At 39.5% G+C, this 20,225-nt stretch overlaps 1 protein-coding gene across 4 annotated transcripts in view; it reads right to left on the minus strand.

The window, feature by feature from the left end:
- SGMS1 (sphingomyelin synthase 1) overlaps positions 1 to 20,225 on the minus strand; it is an 86,533-nt gene that overhangs the window by 44,242 nt on the left and 22,066 nt on the right. The window contains exons 2-3 of one of the 4 annotated variants that reach the window (XM_061635379.1): positions 17,561 to 17,637; positions 12,291 to 12,345 (exon numbers count right to left, since the gene is read on the minus strand). The exons of 1 other annotated variant lie outside the window; for it this stretch is intronic. The gene's annotated coding sequence lies outside the window, so the exon portion shown is untranslated. The remainder of the gene's footprint in view (positions 1 to 12,290; positions 12,346 to 17,560; positions 17,638 to 20,225) is intronic. 2 more of the 4 variants (XM_061635381.1, XM_061635380.1) reach the window with 2 other exon arrangements.

Below are 20,225 nucleotides of genomic sequence, written 5' to 3' on the forward strand. Positions count from 1 at the left end.
TCCCTCCAAGCAAGAAGAGCTTTTTCACTTACAGCAGGGCCCCACTCATATAGCGGGTTACGTTCCAGACCCCCGCTGTAAAGCGAAAACCACTGTAAAGTGGAACGCATTGAAGATAATGGTGCACTTCACACAAAAATGACGCAAAAATGGCATGCGACAAGCAAAAACCGCCGTAAAAGCTGAACAAGCGCCATAGGAGCAAGGCCTTTCTGCAATTGACAACCACTGTATTAGCGGGACGCTGTAAAGCGAAGAACTGTAAAGCGGGGCCCTACTGTAATTTGGTACTCTCTGACATTATTCCCATATTTCTTACATACATTTTACAATACTAGGAAATACAATTTTAATTTTGCAAACATGTGCCTCAACGCTTCTGGAAATCTCCCCCCCCCCCCCCACAATCTGAGGATATTTAAAGCATGTGAAAAGTAAAATCCTGTGTATATTTGATTGGTCACACTTTTATTCCTGGGTTCCACTTTGTCTTTCCCTATCCAAGACTTGCTTAGAATTCATAATCCAGCATTCCTGGGCCTCTGTGCTGGTTGCTGTGACAAAAAGAAGCAGGGGGGAGTAAAAACATCTGTGCCAAATTTCAACTACCTTAATAATTTGGCTTTAAAAGAGGATTAGACAAATTCATGGAGGATATTTTTCATGACCTGGATGAAGAGGTGCAAGGAATGCCTATCAAATTTGCAGAAGATACAAAATTGGCAGGGATAGCTAATACCTTTGAAGACAGAAACAAAATTCAAAGGGATCTTGATAGGCTGGAGCATTGGGCTGAAAACAAAAGAATGAAATTTAAATCACCTGGTTGGCCACTGTGAGAACAGGATGCTGGACTAGATGGGCCACTGGCCTGATCCAGCAGGCTCTTCTTATGTTCTTATGTTCTTAACAGGGATAAGTGCAAAGTTCTACAGCTAGGGAAAAGAAACAAATGCAGTTATAAGATGGGGGATACTTCACTCAGCAATACTACATGCGAGAAGGATCGTGGGATTGCTGTTGATACAAGCTGAATATGAGCCAAGAGTGTGATGTGGCTGCAAAAAAGGCAAATGCTATTTTAGGCTGAATGAACAGAAATATTGTTTCCAAATCGTGTGAAGTATTGGTTCCCCTCTATTCTGCACTGATTAGGCTTCATCTTGAGTACTGTGTCCAGTTCTGGACACCACACTTTAAGAAAGATGCAGACAAACTGGAACGAGTTCAGAAGAGGGCAACGAGGATGATCAGGGGACTGGAAACAAAGCCCTGTGAGGAGAGACTGAAAGAAATGGGCATGTTTAAACTTGAGAAGAGAAGACTGAAGGGAGATACGATAGCACTCTTCAAGTTCTTGAAAGGTTGTCACACAGAGGAGGACCAGTATCTCTTCTCAATCTTCCCAGACTGCAGGACACGCAATAACGAGCTCAAGTTATAGGAAGTCAGAGTTCAACTGAACATCAGGAAAAACTTCCTGTTAGAGCAGTAGGACAGTGGAACCAATTACCTATAGAAGTAGTGGGCTCTCCAACATTGGAGGCCTTTAAGAGGCAGCTGGACAGCTACCTGTGATGTATGCTTTAATTTGGATTTCTGCATTGAGCAGAAGGTTGGACTCAATGGCCTTATAGGCCCCTTCCAACTCTACGATTCTATGATAAGGTTATGGTGGCTATGCTCTGCCTCTACAGTTGGAGGCTATATGCTGCTGAATACCAGTTGCTAGAAACCCAGCCACAGGAGGAAAGAGTGCTTGCAGGCTTCCCATAGCCATCTGGTTGGCCATTGTGAGAACAGGATGCTGGATTAGATGGGCCATTGGCCTGATCCAGCAGGCTCTTCTTATGTTAACTGATACACCTTTTCAATGAATGAATGAGGATCAAGCTTCATTACACAGAGATCTTGAAAGGCATTGTTCAAGAACAAATCCAGCTACTTCACACGTATACAAATATAACTATATACAGTTGTTAAGAAAAATCCATTTAACTAATCAGAGCACAACATTATTTACTGAAATTATAATACTTCATTAATATATACACATACATACACACACACTTGTATCTACATACACAGAGGGGGGGGGGAGAGAGGGAGAGAGTGCACTTGTAACAGGCCACCACAAACCCTGATAAAATTCCTTGCTTGATTGCCCTGTCCCTGTTTATAAGCCAAACAAGTACATTATTTGATCCATTGAGATACAGGGCCCCAGAATGTAACAAGACCAACCTTGTACATTTTGAGAAGAATGTTGGAAGAATTTGACCTGCTTCCCAGAACAGAAACAGATGCTGTTTCATACTTAAAACAGCAGGAACAGACACACTTTTCTGCATAAGTGTGGAGTGGTGAATAGTGCACTAGATTTGGGTGTGAGAAATTCAGGTTCAGAGCTTTGCTCAGCTACATTATCTATGGAATAGCCAAGGGCAGATCACTATTCTCTCTGCCTTTTCCGTCTCATGTGAGGACAACAAGCAATCTGAGATCCTTATATCAGGTGGATATAAATGTAATAAATAATGGTTATATTTTTATTTTATTAGAGAAGCCTATGAATTTTCAGCATTGCATTCTCAATATCACACTCCGAAGCAGGCTGCAAAATACCCTTAACCTTTTCTAAAAATAAAGAAAAAGGATTTTTGTAAGCTAGATTGTGCCATGATGACCCTTTTATTCAGCCATCTTCAGTGCTTTGAAGTGAGATCAGATCAGTTCTTCTTGCATGATTGGCTACTGATAACTGTGTGGGTACACCCTGTATCTTATGGGTATGTTTTCTTTTCTACTCCCCATCCTCATGTTATTTGCACACCCTGGCTTATTTTCCTTGTTCGTCAACAGACACTAGTCCAGGGGTCCCTAGTTTGGATGCAACATGGAATTATGGCTTGATACAAGCTAGGGATCAGATGGAGGAACATTCAAACCAAACATTCTCAGCTTCATAAATCATGATTTATGATGCTAGTGATGATACCAGTTGGGTCATGGGGTTTGAAATAGTGGTACTTAGTACATAAATGTAAATAGCATTTGTAACACAAAGAACTATATCAGAAAGTTAACACAACGTCAAGACTGCAGCTAACTTGCACATTATTTTGTAAACTGCTTTGCTTAAGAAGACAAATGCTAAATTCTACTGGAGGGGACGCTGGAGGGGATTCTACTGCCTATTTTACAACAATCTCATGTAGAATTGTGAAAACTACAGAAAAGTTTTTGATTACATCCACAGTAACAAGAACAGGTGGGTCTCCTTTTTACTCTTTGATCATTTCAGCATTTTTGTGCTGTGCAGTAGTAAGAGTTAGAAGTATACATATCAGTTGGTATTCTCAGAGAAGTCTGGGGGGAAATGCCTCTGTGGCTGCATGTAGCTTCTTTCCTAAAATCAACTCTGCCTTAGCTTGCTTAGGCCAAAAGGGCGTTTCCAGAATGCTATGCTGTGTTAACAGCTCAAAACAAAAAGTCACATTTTGCAGTAATGAATCATTTGTAATACACAGAAACGGTTTCAGTTCTTCTCTGAAATGAGCAATTTCCTTTAATCATTAAAAAAAGTTTCAAGTTTGCAATTTCAGTTCCAGCATCAGTTGCCATAGTGGTAGATGAATGCCACCTTTATTATCTTACCCCAAATTTATAATGAGCACACTCTTTCAAATACACTTTCTAGAGTTGTACCGCACACACTGAGCAGGTCTCCATACAATAAATTCCAACAGATAGAGATTTCCTCTGCTCACTTTGGCAATAATAAAAGTTCTTTTTTTAAAAAATCCAGAAAGAGTTGTGAGGAGTTAAAAAATCCAGAAAGTTTCCCAAGCCAATCCAAGGCTCAGAAAAATGTACTCCTGCATCCCCGCCAGCTTTTGCCATTCCTATAACAAGCTTTCTGCCAGTTCCCCAGTTCCCCCAAAACATCTCCCCTCTTCCAATTGCTTACTTCCAAGCAGAAATGGTAGCACCCCTCTGTCACTCTGGTGTACTGCTATACAGTCCACAAATATCAACAGCCAGTGTGCCAGTGTGATGGAGATGGAGGAAGGGGACAAATGTCCTTCCTTCCCTGTATACAACAGGGGGGAGGAATGGTGAGGAGGAAATTTAATTTGAGCCTGAGAGAAATCTGAGAATTTATAAAGCTCACTTCTACTCTGAGGCCGTGTTTTTTTAGAATCCCTCAAGTTTCTTCTCCGAGACTGACTTGAAAGAACTTTGCCAGCATCTCCATCGCTTCCCTTGAACCTTGGTTGCTCAGGTGCCATCAAATCTTGCCGTTAATCAACAACCTTCCCAGCTTAACCTCCTGCAGATTTATTTATTAAATGTACATCCTGCTTTCCACTAGCATTCAAAGTCAGCTAAACAAAACTGTGTAACTGAGATATACAAATGAGTATCAAATTAATGTGATTAAAGATTTGTGCTGCTTCCAAAAGGAATGAACAACTGAGAGCTGTCCCTTTTCTACTAGCAGTTTATATGCCTATAACACCACCAGGAATTGAGGCCTTTATTGATTCGAGTGCTCCTGGAATTGAAAATGTGGTTTTCAACAGGGGCAAGGTGATAACAACACTTCGCCTAGTTCTAGGTAACAAAAGCAAATGGTTGTATTAAACCAAGTCCTACTCAAAGTAAGCCCACTGAAATTAATGAACCTTAAATTAGCCATGTTTAGTATTGCAGAACACTCTGCTAGACTGCTTGTTTTTTGTGGACCATCCCATTTCCAGTTCCAAATCAAAAACAAATTAAACGTTAACAGCATATGATCAAAGTGATCAGTGTGGGTCACAGATCTTTCAAGCTTTACCACAATGCTGAAATGAAAAACTAACTTCACTAATAGGCAGAAAACCTTGTGGTTTAAGAATGTACCTACAGTCCACAGATATTTCTATCAAAATTTAAAAAGCAGGGAAATTGGGCAGCTCTAGTGAATGCACCAGGGGAGCAGGAGACCTGACCTCCTCTCTGAGATATTGTACTGCCCGACAAATCTGTCAAAATGCAAACACAATTTGGGTTGGTCTTTCACAGTCCAATCCACTTCATGTGTAGCTTGGAAGAATTTGATAACATGTGCCTCTGAGCATATGGTGAGGGAGAGGGGCCAGGAACCTACTTTTATGGAAACTCCACTGGTAGGAGTGTGGAAGGCACTCCTGTCTCTCTCAGGGACAGACTTTGAAATACAATCATTTCTTCAATATAGCAAAAGAATGTTTCAATATGGCAAACAAAAAAATCAAATCCAAATCTTGTGGAAAAGCCCTAAACCTTTAGTCTGAGGAGCCCAACTGATAGCTGCTAAAACATGTTATGACTTATTTATATACCACTTTTTGGCCCAAAGGCCCCAAAGCAGTGAACATATTAATACAAAGGAAATATACCATAAAAGTACAATAAATCAATCAAAACCATATAAAATAGCAAAATATCCACCATCTCACTGGATATGAGTTTGTGAGTTACACTGAGGCTCTCACCACCGGTGCAACTCTCCTGCATTCTACCTTTCACTCGGAAGCCACATCCCCCCCATGCCCTGGCTGCCCTAACATCTCACTCAGTAGCAAGCCGATCTACAATCAAACACCCAAGGAGAGTACCCTCCCCATACAATGAAGGAGTGACCCAAAGGGGCAACTTCCATTTGGCATTTCCCCTTCAGAGCTGCCCCATCAAGCTGGCCTGCAGCAAAGGTACAGCAAAGTTCATGCTCTATGAGTGGGATTAGTTGGCAAAACCTTCTGGTTCCTTCAACAGGTTGCTGTTCTCCAGGTGCAGCAGAAAAAGTCTGGAGAGACTAAGGCTGTTGTCTACCTCCCAGCCAGCAATAGTCCTGTTACTACTACCTGCTTCCTCTCTGATCCAGTGGCAGCTGACTCAAGAGAGAATGAGCAATCTCTTCACCACCCAACAGATCTTTGGAAGAGGCCTGCTCCTGCTACTTGAGACACTGCTTACTGTGAAGTGATGACTGGTACAAGCAGAAATGAAGATACCATACAATTACCCTTCCTGACATAGCATATTCTACAAATCTGGATACACGGAGGTCCAACTCTTCAAATAGTTTCATATGGTATGCTGACCTCTATGAAGAAGTTACTGTTTTTCAAATATGTAAACACACTAAACTATCTCTGAGATAGTTCTCACAGCGGCCAACCAGATGCCCATGGGAAAGCAGGACATGAGCACAAGACCACTCTCACCTCCTGTGGTTTTGAGCAACTGGTATTCAGAAGCATACTGCCTCCGATTGTGGAGGCAGAGCATAGCCATCATGGTTAGTAGCCATTGATAGCCTTATCCTACATGAATTTGTCTAATCCTCTTTTAAAGCCATCCAGCTGGTAGCCATCACTGACTCCTGTGGGAGCAAAACCCGTATCTTAACTATGTGCTGCATTAAGAAGTACTTTCTTTTGTCTGTCTGGAATATACCAACATTCAGCTTTATTGGATGCACATGAGTTCTAGTATTATGAAAGGGACACAAACTTTTCTCTATCCACTTTTTACATGTCATGCAAATTTTATCAACTTCTACCATGTAACCTTTCACTCACCTTTTCTCTAAACTAAAAAGCTCCAGCTGCAACCTTTCCTCATAGGGGATTCACTCTATCCCCTTGATCATCTTGGTTGCCCTTTTCTGAACCTTTTCCAAGCTCTACAATATCCTTTTTGAGGTGAGGTGGCCAGAACGCTACACAGTATTCCAAATACGGTTGCACCATAAATTTGTATAATGGCATTATGATATGGCCAGTTTTGTTTTCAGTTTCTTTCCTTTCCTAGCATGGAATTTGCCTTTCATACACAGCTGACGCATACTGGGTCAACATCTTCACTGAGCTATTCATCACAACCCCAAGGTCCCATTCCTGGTCAGTCCACTGCCAGTTCAGACCCTATGAGTGTATAAAGTTAAGACTTTTCACCCTAACATATATAATTTTATACTTGTTTACACTGAGTTGCATTTGCCATTTTACTGCCCACTCACTCAGTTTGGAGAGGTCCTTTCGGAGATCTTCACAATCTCTTTTTTTTAACCACCATTAACAATTTAGTATCATCAGCAAACTTGGCCACTTCACTGCCTACCCCTAACTCTAGATAATTTATGAACAAGTTAAAAAAGCAGAGTTCTCAGTATTGATTCTTGGGGGCCTCCACTTTCTACATCCCTCCATTAGGAGAACTGCCCATTTATTCCTACTTTCTGCTTCTTGCAACTTAACCAATTCCTGATCCACAAGTGGACTTCTCCTCTTATTCCATGACAGCTAAGCTTACTCAGTCATCTTTGGTGAGGTACCTTGTCAAAAGCTTTTTGAAAGTCCATGTAAACTATGTCCACTGGATCACCTCTATCTATATACTTGATACTCTCAAAGAACTCTAATAGGTTAGGGAAACATTTGAGTTCTTTGAGATCTCTTATGTGGGTGCTATCCAGACCCAGCAATTTGTCAGTTTTTATTTTGTCAATAAGACCTAGAACTTCATCTCATGTTACCACTACCTGCTTAGTTCCTCAGACTACCTTCCTACAAAAGCTTGCACAGAGATCTGCCCTATGTCTTCTACTGTAAAGACAGATGCAAAGAATTCATTCAGCTTCTTTGCAATCTCCGTATCCTCCTTTAGCACACCTCTGACTCCCTTGTCATCCAAGGGTCCAGCTCCTACTACTAATGTACTTAAATAATTTTTTGTTGGTGGTCTTTATGTTTTTAGCAGTGTGTTCCTCAAATTCTTTTTTAGGATCCCTTATTGCCTGATTTCACTTCTTTTGCCCAAGTCTGTGTTCCTTTTTATTCTCCTCAGTCAGACAAGACTTCCATTTTTTGAAGGAAGCATTCTTGCCTCTAATAGCATCTTTGACTCTGCTTGTTAAACTACTCTGGCATCCTCTTGGCCTTAGTGATACCTTTCCTGATCTGTGGTATACACTCAGTTGAGCTACTAATATTGTATGTTTAAACAATTCCCAAGCATTTTGGAGTGACCTGACCCTCTTTGACTTTGGCTTTCAACTTCCTTTTTACCAGTTCCCTCATTTTGGAGAAGTTTCTGCTTTTGAAGTCAAATGAATGGCCATTTACATGTATGTTCAATTTAATAGCACTATGGTTATTGCTCCCAAATGGTTCGACAACACTTACATCTTGCACCAGGTCCTGGGTGCCACTTAAGATTAAGTCCAGGGTTGCTGTCCCTTTGATTGGTTCCATGACCAACTGTTCTAGAGAACAATAATTTAGGATATCCAGAAATGTTACATCTTTGTTATGACTGGAACGCATATGAAACCAGTCTATGTGAGGGCAGTTGAAGTAACCCATTACTATAACATTTCCTCATGTGGATGGCTCCTTGATTTTGTTCTTCATCTCAAGATCTCCCTGAGCATTTTGATCAGGGGGACGACTGCATGTCTCCAGTACTAAATTACTCTTGGGGCCTGGTATCACCACTCACAATGGTTCTGTGGAGGAGTCATCCCCTTTTGTGATTTCTAGCTTGCTGGACTCAGTGCGCTCTTTGACTTACAGAGCGACATCACTATGGCCTTCCCTGTCCTTCCTATAGAGTTTATATCCAGAGATAACAGTGTCCTACTAGTTCTCTCCATTCCATCAGGTTTCTGTTACAGACACTATATCAATGCTGTCCTCCAAGACCAAGCACTCCACCCATGTTGGCTCATAGGTTTCTAGCATTAGCATATGAACACTTGTATATAGCGTCTCATTTTAAGCTACAAATGACTAGTACAGGCTTAGGTACACAAGTCAGTCAAGTACCAACAGTTCACTTGTTTTATGAATATTCTATTTTTCTTTAAACTATCTTCAAACTTTATAATTAAAAAACTGCAGATGACATATACTATCTTAGAAGAGGTATTCCTCATTCTCTGTCACAAGAAAGGAATGTCTCTTCTAATAAGAGTGCCTGCTGCAACTCATCCATAGAAACACTGTAAATAAAGTATGCTTCCCCCACCACCACACAAATCAATTATTTTATTTATGGGCAATTTTAATCAATTAATCTATGAAGATTTCTTTAATCAGCCAAGAGCCCTACTATTTTCTTCAAAATACTATTTGAGAAGAAAGGTTTTTTAATATTAACATATAACAATTATATGATAAAAACAAACCACTGTTCTCTCTTCCTATTCACTGCTCAAAACCAAAATTATACTCCTCAATAATAAAACTTTTCATATACAGAAAATACCTTCACATTCCTTAGAACTGTGTGCTCTAGTAGCATTTTCTAAATTTAGAAGTGGTATAGAAGGTTTACAAATGCATTTTGTTTCTTTTAAGCCACAAATGACTAGCGTGGGCTTAGGTATGCAAGTCAGTCAAACAGAAATTTTGAGGACTAGTAACTTTTGTAGATTTGCAAGAGTCACATATATTAAGAACTACAAATGGGTCCTATTTTATAGAAGAGATCATTTCAGTGCGATAGCTGGAATCACAAACTCATTTTACCTGAACTGTTTCATTATTTAACATGGACTGTATACAACAAAGTAGACTCAGTGAAATCAAAGGACTTGTTCACTGATTTCAATGGGTCTACTCAAAGTATGACTTTCCAACCCCATGAGGAGTATCCAACTAACTCATTCCATCAGCATAAGGATTTTCCCTGCTGCTACAGAACTCCCCCTGCTCCCAACCCTCAGAAGCAGATTTGGGGAGAGTGCGGGGCACACATGGGGAGAAGAGGGAGGGAAGTTCCTTTGCACAAGCAGAAATCCTTGTGCTGACAGAACAAGTTAGTTGGATATTGCCCTATATATTAAATATATATTTACTATAACAATGGTGTGGATCCAAAGTGCCTTATGCTTTGAAGAGGATGGGACATGTTTCGTCCACTTCCCTCCCCCCAGGCTACATCATAAACCATTTTGGAAAGTAGCTTCTGAGAGCACAAAGGGTTGCAGCAGAAAAGCCCCAATGCACACATGGAACACCATATGGAAATATTTAGATCCAGCCTTGCTTACTGAAGCACGTCGCTGAAATAGGTTAACATTATAATGAGAATGCTGCTACCTCCACTGTTGCTGTCCACAAAAAGCAATTATATATCTGATCTTTTAGATGCTGAGTAAAATTTAGATGTATTAATTTTAAAGGAGTCTGAGTGTGCATGGTTCAATGTGCCTGCATCTATTTTGAGATTCCTATATTCTGTATCGGAGTAGCCAGCATGATGATCTCCAGATGCTGTTGATGAACACCAATTCCCATCATCCCTGACCATTAGCAATGCTGGCTCGGGGCTGATGGGAGCTGGTGTCCAACAACATCTGGAGATAATCATATTGGCTACCCTGCTTATTAACATTTCATATCTTACCTTTATACAAATAAAATGCCCGTTATTCTAATAGGTGGAACATGCCTATCTGTGTGCTCTGCTTCAATGGAAGTGCTCTCCAATGGAAGTGCTGATCATGGAATCTGGACCACCCAGTGACATTGCCCCCAAGTGCCACACTCTACATTTTCCTATAGGATCTGCAGATCAAATTCTTTGTACCTCAGAACTTTAATAGGATCCACTGAGAACTGAGTCAATCACTATCTGCATAAAGTTCAGTGGATCCGAGGAACTGAGGTGAATGGATGCATATGCCTCCAGCAGCCATACCTGGAAAAAAAAACTGACAACAGCTAAGCACAAATCCTTCTTCAGCCATAAAGCACACTGGGTGACCTGGGGTTAATCACTAATTCTCAACCTAATCTGCCTCACAGAACTGTTTTGAGGATAAAATGGAGGGAAGAGGAACTATGGATGCAGCATTGAATTTCCCAGAGGAAAAACGTGGTATAAATGTGGTAATTTTTTTTTAAAAAGGCTATGCAAATTAACAGTAACCATATATTTGATAAGCACCTTAACAAACCACTCATTATATAAATATGTCTTTTGAACATGCTATTGCTTTCATATGCAGTACACAGACAATTTTGAAACTCTGTGGCTATACAGCAAGTTTGTCAGAATAACAAGTAAATTGTTCCAATTAACATGGCTTACAATAAGTACATTCTCTTTTTTAAACAGAACAAAGGGGGAATTTATTTATTAGATTTATATCCCACCCTTTCTCCCTGTAGGACCCTAGGGCGGCAAACAAAAACACTAAAAACAGTGTAAAACATCATAAAAAGAGACTTTAAAATATATTAAAACAATTTTAGCAATTTTCCTTCTGAGATTAATCTTCTTAGCTTCAAATGTCTCTTTCTAAAAAAGAGGAGAAGTAGTAAGTCTTTAGTCCTCTGTTTAATATATCAGATAAATTGTGATTATATCTTTGGGTAAAAACCTTTAAAAATCATCGAAACCACAACAAAAATGCAATTTAGTTCCTAATTCTTGAACATGGGGTGCACAAAGGGATTATCATCATTAACCATCTCAAGCACCTAACATTTCCATGTTGTAGCTTGGCCTCCCAACCTATGTACCTGTGCAAATAAACACTCAAAAGGTGTATGCATGTTTCCTTACAGAGAGATAATCTCTCTTTAATAAGTATTTTTATTTAATTTTGTTTTCTAGATAAAAGAACAACATTACAGAGACAGTAATTATATCCCCAGTGTTTTCCCCTCTACTCTAGAGTCCCAAATATACAAGTTAACAAAGAACATTTTGCCAGAGATTGTCATGTGTGGTCGGGGGATGCAAACTTTGATTCTGATTCACATAAGAAATAAGGGCATAGGAAATTTCAATAAACTCATTATCTTCTTGTTGACTGTTTAGGGCCCCGTATTTTGTTTCTCCATTAGTGCAACACACCAGATTTGTTGTTGCCAACAATCAATACATAACTTCTCCAGTTTCTTCCAGTTACGGACAACTAACTGCTTCGCTGACTCCAGAAGAAATGTAACAAATTCCAATAGAGCTTGCTTCTGAGTAGACATGTTTTGGATTGCAACCTAAGGCTGCAATCCAATACATGTCTACTCAGAAGTAAGCTCTATTGGGTTCAATGGGTCATACTCCCAAGTAAATGTGTATTGGGTTGCAACCTAAGCATTCTTGTTCTTTATGACCAACAATTTTCCTTGCCCATTTATTCTGATGCTGAAGTACCAGATATAATTCCTCTTTAACTAGGAATAATTTACAAATTTTACTTAAGATGCATATGACACTGATTAAATAATTTGGGCTCGGTGTACCTTTGGACTTGGATGGGAAACCGCCTGGGAACCATATGTAAGCCGCCTTGGGTTTCTATCATGAAAAGAAAGGCAGAGTATAAATGTAATAAACAAACAAATAAATAAATATTACTGTGGATAATGTCTTGGAAAGTCTGCTGATAATTTCTAAAACAAACTAGCTTCCACTTTAGCCCTCTGCCATGAAAAGTGGCAAAGAAGATTCCACACACACCAATGTGCGCTAGGAAATGGTAATCGATACTGATATTATGGGAATGTTATTTTTGGTATCAGAGTACAACTGATTGCTATGTTAGGGATCAGGGAGGATTTTCCATGTTTTTCTGATCTAGTGGCTGACTCAGGCAAGAAAGGAAATGCTGACCTTTCTATGCAGCATGAAGGATTGTTACATCCATGCCTGAGTCATAGGAGAACCTGTGCATACTTATCATCCTAGCATCCAAATAAGTCACTGCTTAGTGCTAATATGACAAGCCTAATTAAGGGAAAACAAATAGTAAGATACAACTATTTTTCTGCTCAACAGCATGGGGCACCAAACAGTTATTTGACTCATCAGTACATAAAGAAGCTCCTGTCCTTGCTCATACACTGGCACCATTACAAGTCCACACCAAGGTCCACACAAAGATTCAAAAGGAATTATTGGAAAATACAGCAGAGAAAGTTTATCCACGTCTCATATTTCATGGATGCAGACAAAAGCCTGAAACTGCACATGTATTTCTCTGAGAATGTATACTGCTAACTTCTGTATTTTGGAGCAGTAGTATACCACAGCCTTTGAATGTGTAGATCATGAAAAACTATGGAATGCTTTAAAAGAAATGGGGGTGCCACAGCATCTGATTGTCTTGATGCCCAACCTATACTCTGGACAAGAGGCTACTGTAAGGACATGTATTGCCCCGGCCGTGGGCTGCTTCAAATTTAGGTTCAGTACCAAGGAATCAATGAGACAGATTCAAAGTTTACTCACAAAGGAGGCGTTTATTGAGTAATTTAGCGAGCACACAGGCATACTCAATAACATGGAACGGACTGCAAGTCCCTGCATAGACACTTGCAGTCTGAACCCCGAACTGAGCTACATGGGTGCCTTTTACAGCAAAAATCTTGGCAAGGCACAATGGTGACAGAACACATCAATAGCCACTATCTTACATCAGATCATCACATCTTGACAGGATACATGATTAATTATGCTATATCAGACTAGGCATCAAAGCTTCCCTATGCCTAATAGGCTATGGTTACCATCTCACTATCTTTGAAGTATCACAGTCTCTTGATCTAGGGTGTCAAGGCACTTGATGGATTATCCTATCTACATGACAGGACACTGTTCTTGTGTAAACAGGTCATCTTGACCTCTCTATGCCATCCTCCCTCAGCACATGAGCTACTGTTCCTTGACATGTGCAGCTCATTAGAGCTATCTAGATCAGCTTCAAGGCTACCATCCTTGAGAGTACATCAAACGGTCCTTTCCCAGCCCATTAGATAAGACACAGCTGGGTGTACTCATTGACCATTACTTGACCCAATCTCTAACAAGCTGAACTTCTTGCAGGTGCTCAAAGTTGAGAAAACATCATTATAAGCTTCCATTTGCAAATCTTAACCTCTTAAAGGCAAGTATACATATAAAAGTAGCCATACATATTCATTGCAATGATTACATGAATGCCCCATGGACTACAGGACACAATATGGAGAAACCAATTGGTTCCCCATTGGAAAGGGTGTGAGACGGGTGTATTTTATCACCCTACCTGTTTAATCTATACGCAGAACATATCATACGGAAAGTGGGATTGAACCAAGATGAAGGAGATGTGAAAATTGAAGGGAGGAATATCAATAATTTAAGATATGCAGACGATACCATACTACTAGCAGAAACCAGTAATGATTTGAAATGAATGCTGAAGAAAGTTAAAGAGGAAAGCACAAAAGCAGGACTATAGCTGAACATCAAAAAGACTAAAGTAATGACAACAGAAGATTTATGTAACTTTAAAGTTGACAATGAGGATATTGAACTTGTCAATGATTATCAATACCTCAGCACAGTCATTAACTAAAATGGAGACAATAGTCAAGAAATCAGAAGAAGGCTAGGGCTGGGGAGGGCAGCTATGAGAGAACTAGAAAAGGTCCTCAAATGCAAAGATGTATCACTGAACACTAAAGTTAGGATCATTCAGACCATGGTATTCCCAATCTCTATGTATGGATGTGAAAGTTGGACAGTGAAAAAAGCAGGTAAGAGAAAAATCAACTCATTTGAAATGTGGTGTTTGAGGAGAGCTTTGCACATACCATGGACTGCGAAAAAGACAAATAATTGTGTTTCAGAACAAATTAAACCAGAACTATCACTAGAAGCTAAAATGATGAAACTGAGGTTATCATACTTTGGATACATCATGAGAAGAAACGCTTCACTAGAAAAGACAATACTGCTGGGAAACACAGAAGGGAGTAGAAAAAGAGGAAGACCAAAAAAGAGATGGATTGATTCCATAAAGGAAGTCACAGACCTGAATTTACAAGTTCTGAACAGGTTGGCTCATGACAGATGCTTTTGGAGGTCACGTATTCATAGGGTCATCTTAAGTCGTAATCGACTTGTAGGCACATAACAACAAAGTATACCTCATACCACATGACCTCTTAGTAGCACAGGCATTAGCACTCTCCTTTTCGGTTTGAATTACACTAATAGTAATACACTAATAACCATGCCTACTCAGAACTAAATCCTATTGAATTCAATGGGACTTATTCCCAGGTAAGAAGGGTTAGTACTGCAGCCTAATTATCTGGAGCAAGGGCTCTCATATCACAAACTCAACCAACACTGAGAAGTTGTGAAGTGTTAAGACACAAACCTAATCTCTTTCAACATTCAGTATAGCAAATTCTGAAGTTTGTTATCTAGGTTTTTGAACTACTTTTGAATGTACTGTATCTTTCCCCAGTCCATTATATCATTTCCACAATCATCCTAACCCTCACTAGCTTGTTACATTTTCCAGGGTGTCTCAGCTCATATGTTCATATACCCTTCACCTTTCCAGGTAATGGGCTGCAGTCCGATACACACTTACTTAGAAGCAAATCCTACTGAATCCAGTGGAGCTTACTTCTGATTAGACATGTATTGGATTGCACTGTAAGACTGTTATCTATAATAGCCAATACCACACACACAAAAATCAGTATAGAACATGGAGCAGTATTCTGGCTATTTGTTGTGAATAAGATGGCTGAAGATCTCAGATTAGCTGACAATAATGCCATCTTTATTCTAGAATCAATGGTAATATTTTCCACTACTCCTTCCCAGCTTAGGGATTGTACAAAGAAAACTATTCTTCCTCTTTTATGCTGATCTCTGCAGCCTTAGTGCTCTGCCTAACCAGTTTAGAGATCTACCAAATCCTATTTAAAAAAGGAATCTTTGCCTCTACAGGTTTATGAAGTCTCACGTGGTCTCATACACAAGGAGCATGGGCTTCTTTTTAATACATAGTCTTTTATTATGTTATTAAGTTGCACTACTTTTTCTTCATGTGAACAAAGCAAGTTATCAGTTCACATAGCCCAGTACTGTCTCCAACACTAGGACTTGGCCAGCAATCTTTTATCTTTGACATCCTTTTAACTAGATATGTCCAGAATTACACCTGGAACCTTCTATGTCCATAAGCATATGCTCTGCCACTGAGCCATGGAAGCCTTCTTCCCTCTCTACAAGCAAAAGAAACCCTAGTGCTCTAGTAAGCGCTACTTATGGTTAAGATATTACATCCATAGGGACTCCAAAGCTATTTTGCTGCAGGTTTAAAAATGTTACATTTCACAATTCTTTGGCCTAAAAAGTAAGAACATGACTTAATAAACTCTCCTTGTCAGAGTTTGTCAACGGATTTGCTTGTTTTGCTCAGAACAGTACAAAGTGAACTTTTCATCACTGTTACAATTAGTACACTGTTTCTGTCTAATCATGCATCATTTCTGCTTTATAAGACAAGAACACTGAGCTCACATTAACAGGATATCCTCTGTATAAGAAAAAATTCAAAATATAAAGCAATTCCATGCCATTTCATAAAGTGCTGCGAGTTTCCTTTTGCTGTGATAAAACCCTATTTTAAAAATATTTACCATTTCCCCGTAATCAATAAGATGTTGCACTAGCCATGTAGTGTATTTAAATCTGTATATCAGCCAAATATATTAATTATTTGATTGCTATGTTAAATGTTACAAAGCCACCCAAAGATCAAGTCATAAAGGCCAGTAAATAGAAAAAAAGTAACGACATTTCTCTGGCACACAATTATGTCCAAATTCAAAAAAATCATCAGAGCAATGTTCACACAAAAGAATTAAAATAAATATTATGAGTGTTGGCCTGTGCTAACAGTTTTACTTCACATTATCAATTTAGGTGCCCTTGCAATACACATCTCATCTGTAATATCAACAGCTGGGAATCTTTGTAAGTGTGGTGTTGTCACATAGGGAAAGTGATCTGGTTCAAACAAAGTCAACATTTCACTGCTTAAAACATAGTCCTTCACAAAGAAATGGAAATATAGTTATACATGAAAGAATTCTCCATAGAAGATACCAGAAACAGGATTCTAAATCAAGTACAAAAGGATTGGCTGACTACATTACAGGAAGTAACAAAAACTGTCAAGTTAACAAGTGAATTGACAAGCGAATATAAAGGGATGCACAAAAGAAATTTTAAAAAAATCCATAAACCTGGGCTTTACTTGTCAAGAACAAGTCTTCATTTGGAATTCAAGACAAATATTATTTTAAAAACATAGTTTAATTACACTATTCTAACAACAGTCCTCCTCTAGGATGCACACCTTAATGTGGTGAGGGGGTTTGAGAGTGTTGAAGAAGCTGAGAACAATGCCGTCAGGAGTCTAGACCAAGAGGCTAGACTCCTAGCAGGGGCACCAAGCTGGGACACCAGACTAAGATGTATCCAAACTCAGAGGAAGGCAATGGTAAGCCACCTCTGAATACCTCTTACCATGAAAACCCTATGAACAGAGTATCCAAAATGAAACACGAGATAGTGCTGGAAGATGAGACCCCCCAGGTCAGAAGGCACTCACAGAGCTACTGGGGAAGAACAAAGGACTAGTATGAGTACTGCTGTGACTAATGATGCAGCTGGGTCAAAGCCGAAAGGAAGCCCAGAGGCTGATGTGCACAGAACTTACAAGATCTGAACGGGGTGGTTCATGACAGATGCTGTTGTAGGTCGCCGATTCATAGGGTCACCATAAGCTGTAGTCGACTTGAAGGCACATAACAACAACAAAACAACAGTAGTCAGTTAGTAGGGATTATTTTGTAATTTGTGAAACATTAAATAGCAAATGCAAATTAGATGGTTTCATTTTCAAAGACTGCCAGGGAAGTCCAACACATTCACATTTTACTTCTTAAGAGTAAACTTCTAAAAAATGATGGGACTAAGAAAAAAGGAAGTTGAGAGGGGAAAGCAAAGTGAACCCAGTCTTTCAAAAACACCTGGGGGTTATTCAAAAACACATTAATAGAATGTATACTAGAGATCAGGAAAGGCACCAAGTCCAAGAGGATTCTACAGTGGCTAACAACCAAAATCAAGAAAAGCCAAAAGGCTTCCTTTAAAAAATGCAAGTTGGTACAAATGAGAAAAAAATGGAACCTTTCATTGTTTTAGCAATGAAGTCGAATTCTTCTCACTAACCTTTGAAAATTCTAAGGGAGTGATTTTCACTGGAATTAGGGTAGGGAAAGCCTTCCTGTGCACAATGGTCCCAATTAAAATAATTCCTCCAGTACCTGGTATTAAAATTTTTAAATCCCATTACATGGTTGCTAATCACATGATTAACATGTTTGCTTGGCTTCCAATGCATGAAGTCCCAACTTTACAGATACATGATTGGATCTGAGCTTGCAGTGATTAACCAGGAAAGACACCTTTGGATTGTAGTAAGTAACTCAATGAAAATGTCAGCAACTACAAAAAAGTGAATTCCATGCTAGGGATCAAAAATAAAACTGGCAGTATCATAATGCCTTTATACCAATTTATAATGAAATCAAACTTGAAGACTGTACAGTTCTAGTTGCAACAATTCAAGAAGTATACTAGTAGAACTGGGAAAAGCTGAGAAAAGAACAAACATGATAAAGTTGTTGGAGCACCTTTTCTACAGGAAAAGGGTTTTTCATTTAGAAAAGGCGAGTTATAGTGGGACATGATCAAAATTTATAAAATTATGCATGGGTACATCTAGACAAAGTTCCCCCCCCCATCCCTCCCTCATTATACTGAGCCTATGGGCATTCAATTAATCTGAAAAGTGAGAGATTCAGATCAGAAAAAAGGACTTCGTCACACAGCACGCAAACTACAGAATTTGCTACCACAAGATGTGGTGATTGGCACTACCCTTGAGTGCTTTAAAAGGGGATTAGACACATTCGTATTTATCGATGGCTACTAGCCATAATGGCTATTTGCTACCTCCAGGATCAGAGGCAGTGTGCCTCTGGATACCACCTGCTGGGAAACAACAGCCAACCCTAGAGGGATCTAGTTGACCATCATGAGAAACAGAATACTGGACTTGATAGGCCTTTAGTTTGACCAAGCAGAGCTCTTCTTATGTTCTTAAAGTTATTATTGTTCTGTGTTAATATAAGTTTACAAGGAGGTTACCTACCATATTAAGCAAGATGGCAAATCTATGGATTCAATGTATCCGTTACATATGAAATATGATATTTCAATGCATGCATTTGTAATTGATTCCAGAGTTCTTGTTTCATACCAGTCTTTACCTTTCTTCACAAACGGTTAAAATTGTACCAATTTAACACATTTGCTACTTGCAGAATACTAACATCAGCAGTTATGCATTTGTCACTAATTATCACAGGTTATTCTTCACTCTTAGAAAATAGTACTCAAGTCTGTAAAAAACAATGTGTTAAATCCGATGTTAAATGTGTTGTTTAAATATATCCCCTGCCCATAAAAATAGCCACCTTGCCTATAGTTGCAGTCTTGTCTCCCACTTTCTGATCTTCCTTTCCTACACCATAAGATTATGTGTGTGCTTTTTGGCAACTGTGCAAGCTCACTACAATTCTTTGCAATTGATAGAAACCATCTACAATTGCTGCTTCAAGATAAGCAGCTGTGGGGGATTGCTTCTTCTCAGGAACTTGCATTTTTCATCTGAAACATTGAAGAACTCTGCATCAAACAACTACTCAAAGAAGCAGTGCACTTTTCAGTCTTCAGGTCAGCAGCTACAGGGGCTTTCACATCATTTCCTCTCCAGGGCCATCAGAACCAGCCAGTCTCTGGTCAGGCAGCAGTAACTTCTAATTGGCATCAATGCTGATCCCAGAGAACATTGTTCCATTCATTCGCAGCCACCAATCTCCACAGCAACACATAGCTATCCTGAACTCTAATTTGTGAACAATTTGATGCTCCCAGCCCTTGCTTAGGAATGCCCACAACCAAGGTTCAATACATGGATTTAGCAATTCCAAATTCCACAACACACACGCAATAGATCAGGAGTTCCCAAACTATGGTCCACAGCATGTCTGTGAAGAACAGCAGGAGCTGCTCCATCATTCTAAGACTTTGCATGTTGTTGTGAAGTGGAACTCATTTGCAGTCTTCTGCTCCCCCCCCCCCAGCAGAGCCATCCACATTCCCCTTGTCTCACTCTCTCTTCCTACTCCATTTTGGAGGTATAGATTACTGGATGTGGGAAGTCTTTATATGAAGATGGTATGGTAGCAAAGTCTTAACCCATTCCTCCAACCCTAACTGCAGTAGCCACAGAAAGCAGATAACCTGTCTCTCCC

Source organism: Rhineura floridana, chromosome 7 (genome assembly GCF_030035675.1).
Source record: "Rhineura floridana isolate rRhiFlo1 chromosome 7, rRhiFlo1.hap2, whole genome shotgun sequence".
NCBI lineage: Eukaryota > Metazoa > Chordata > Lepidosauria > Squamata > Rhineuridae > Rhineura > Rhineura floridana.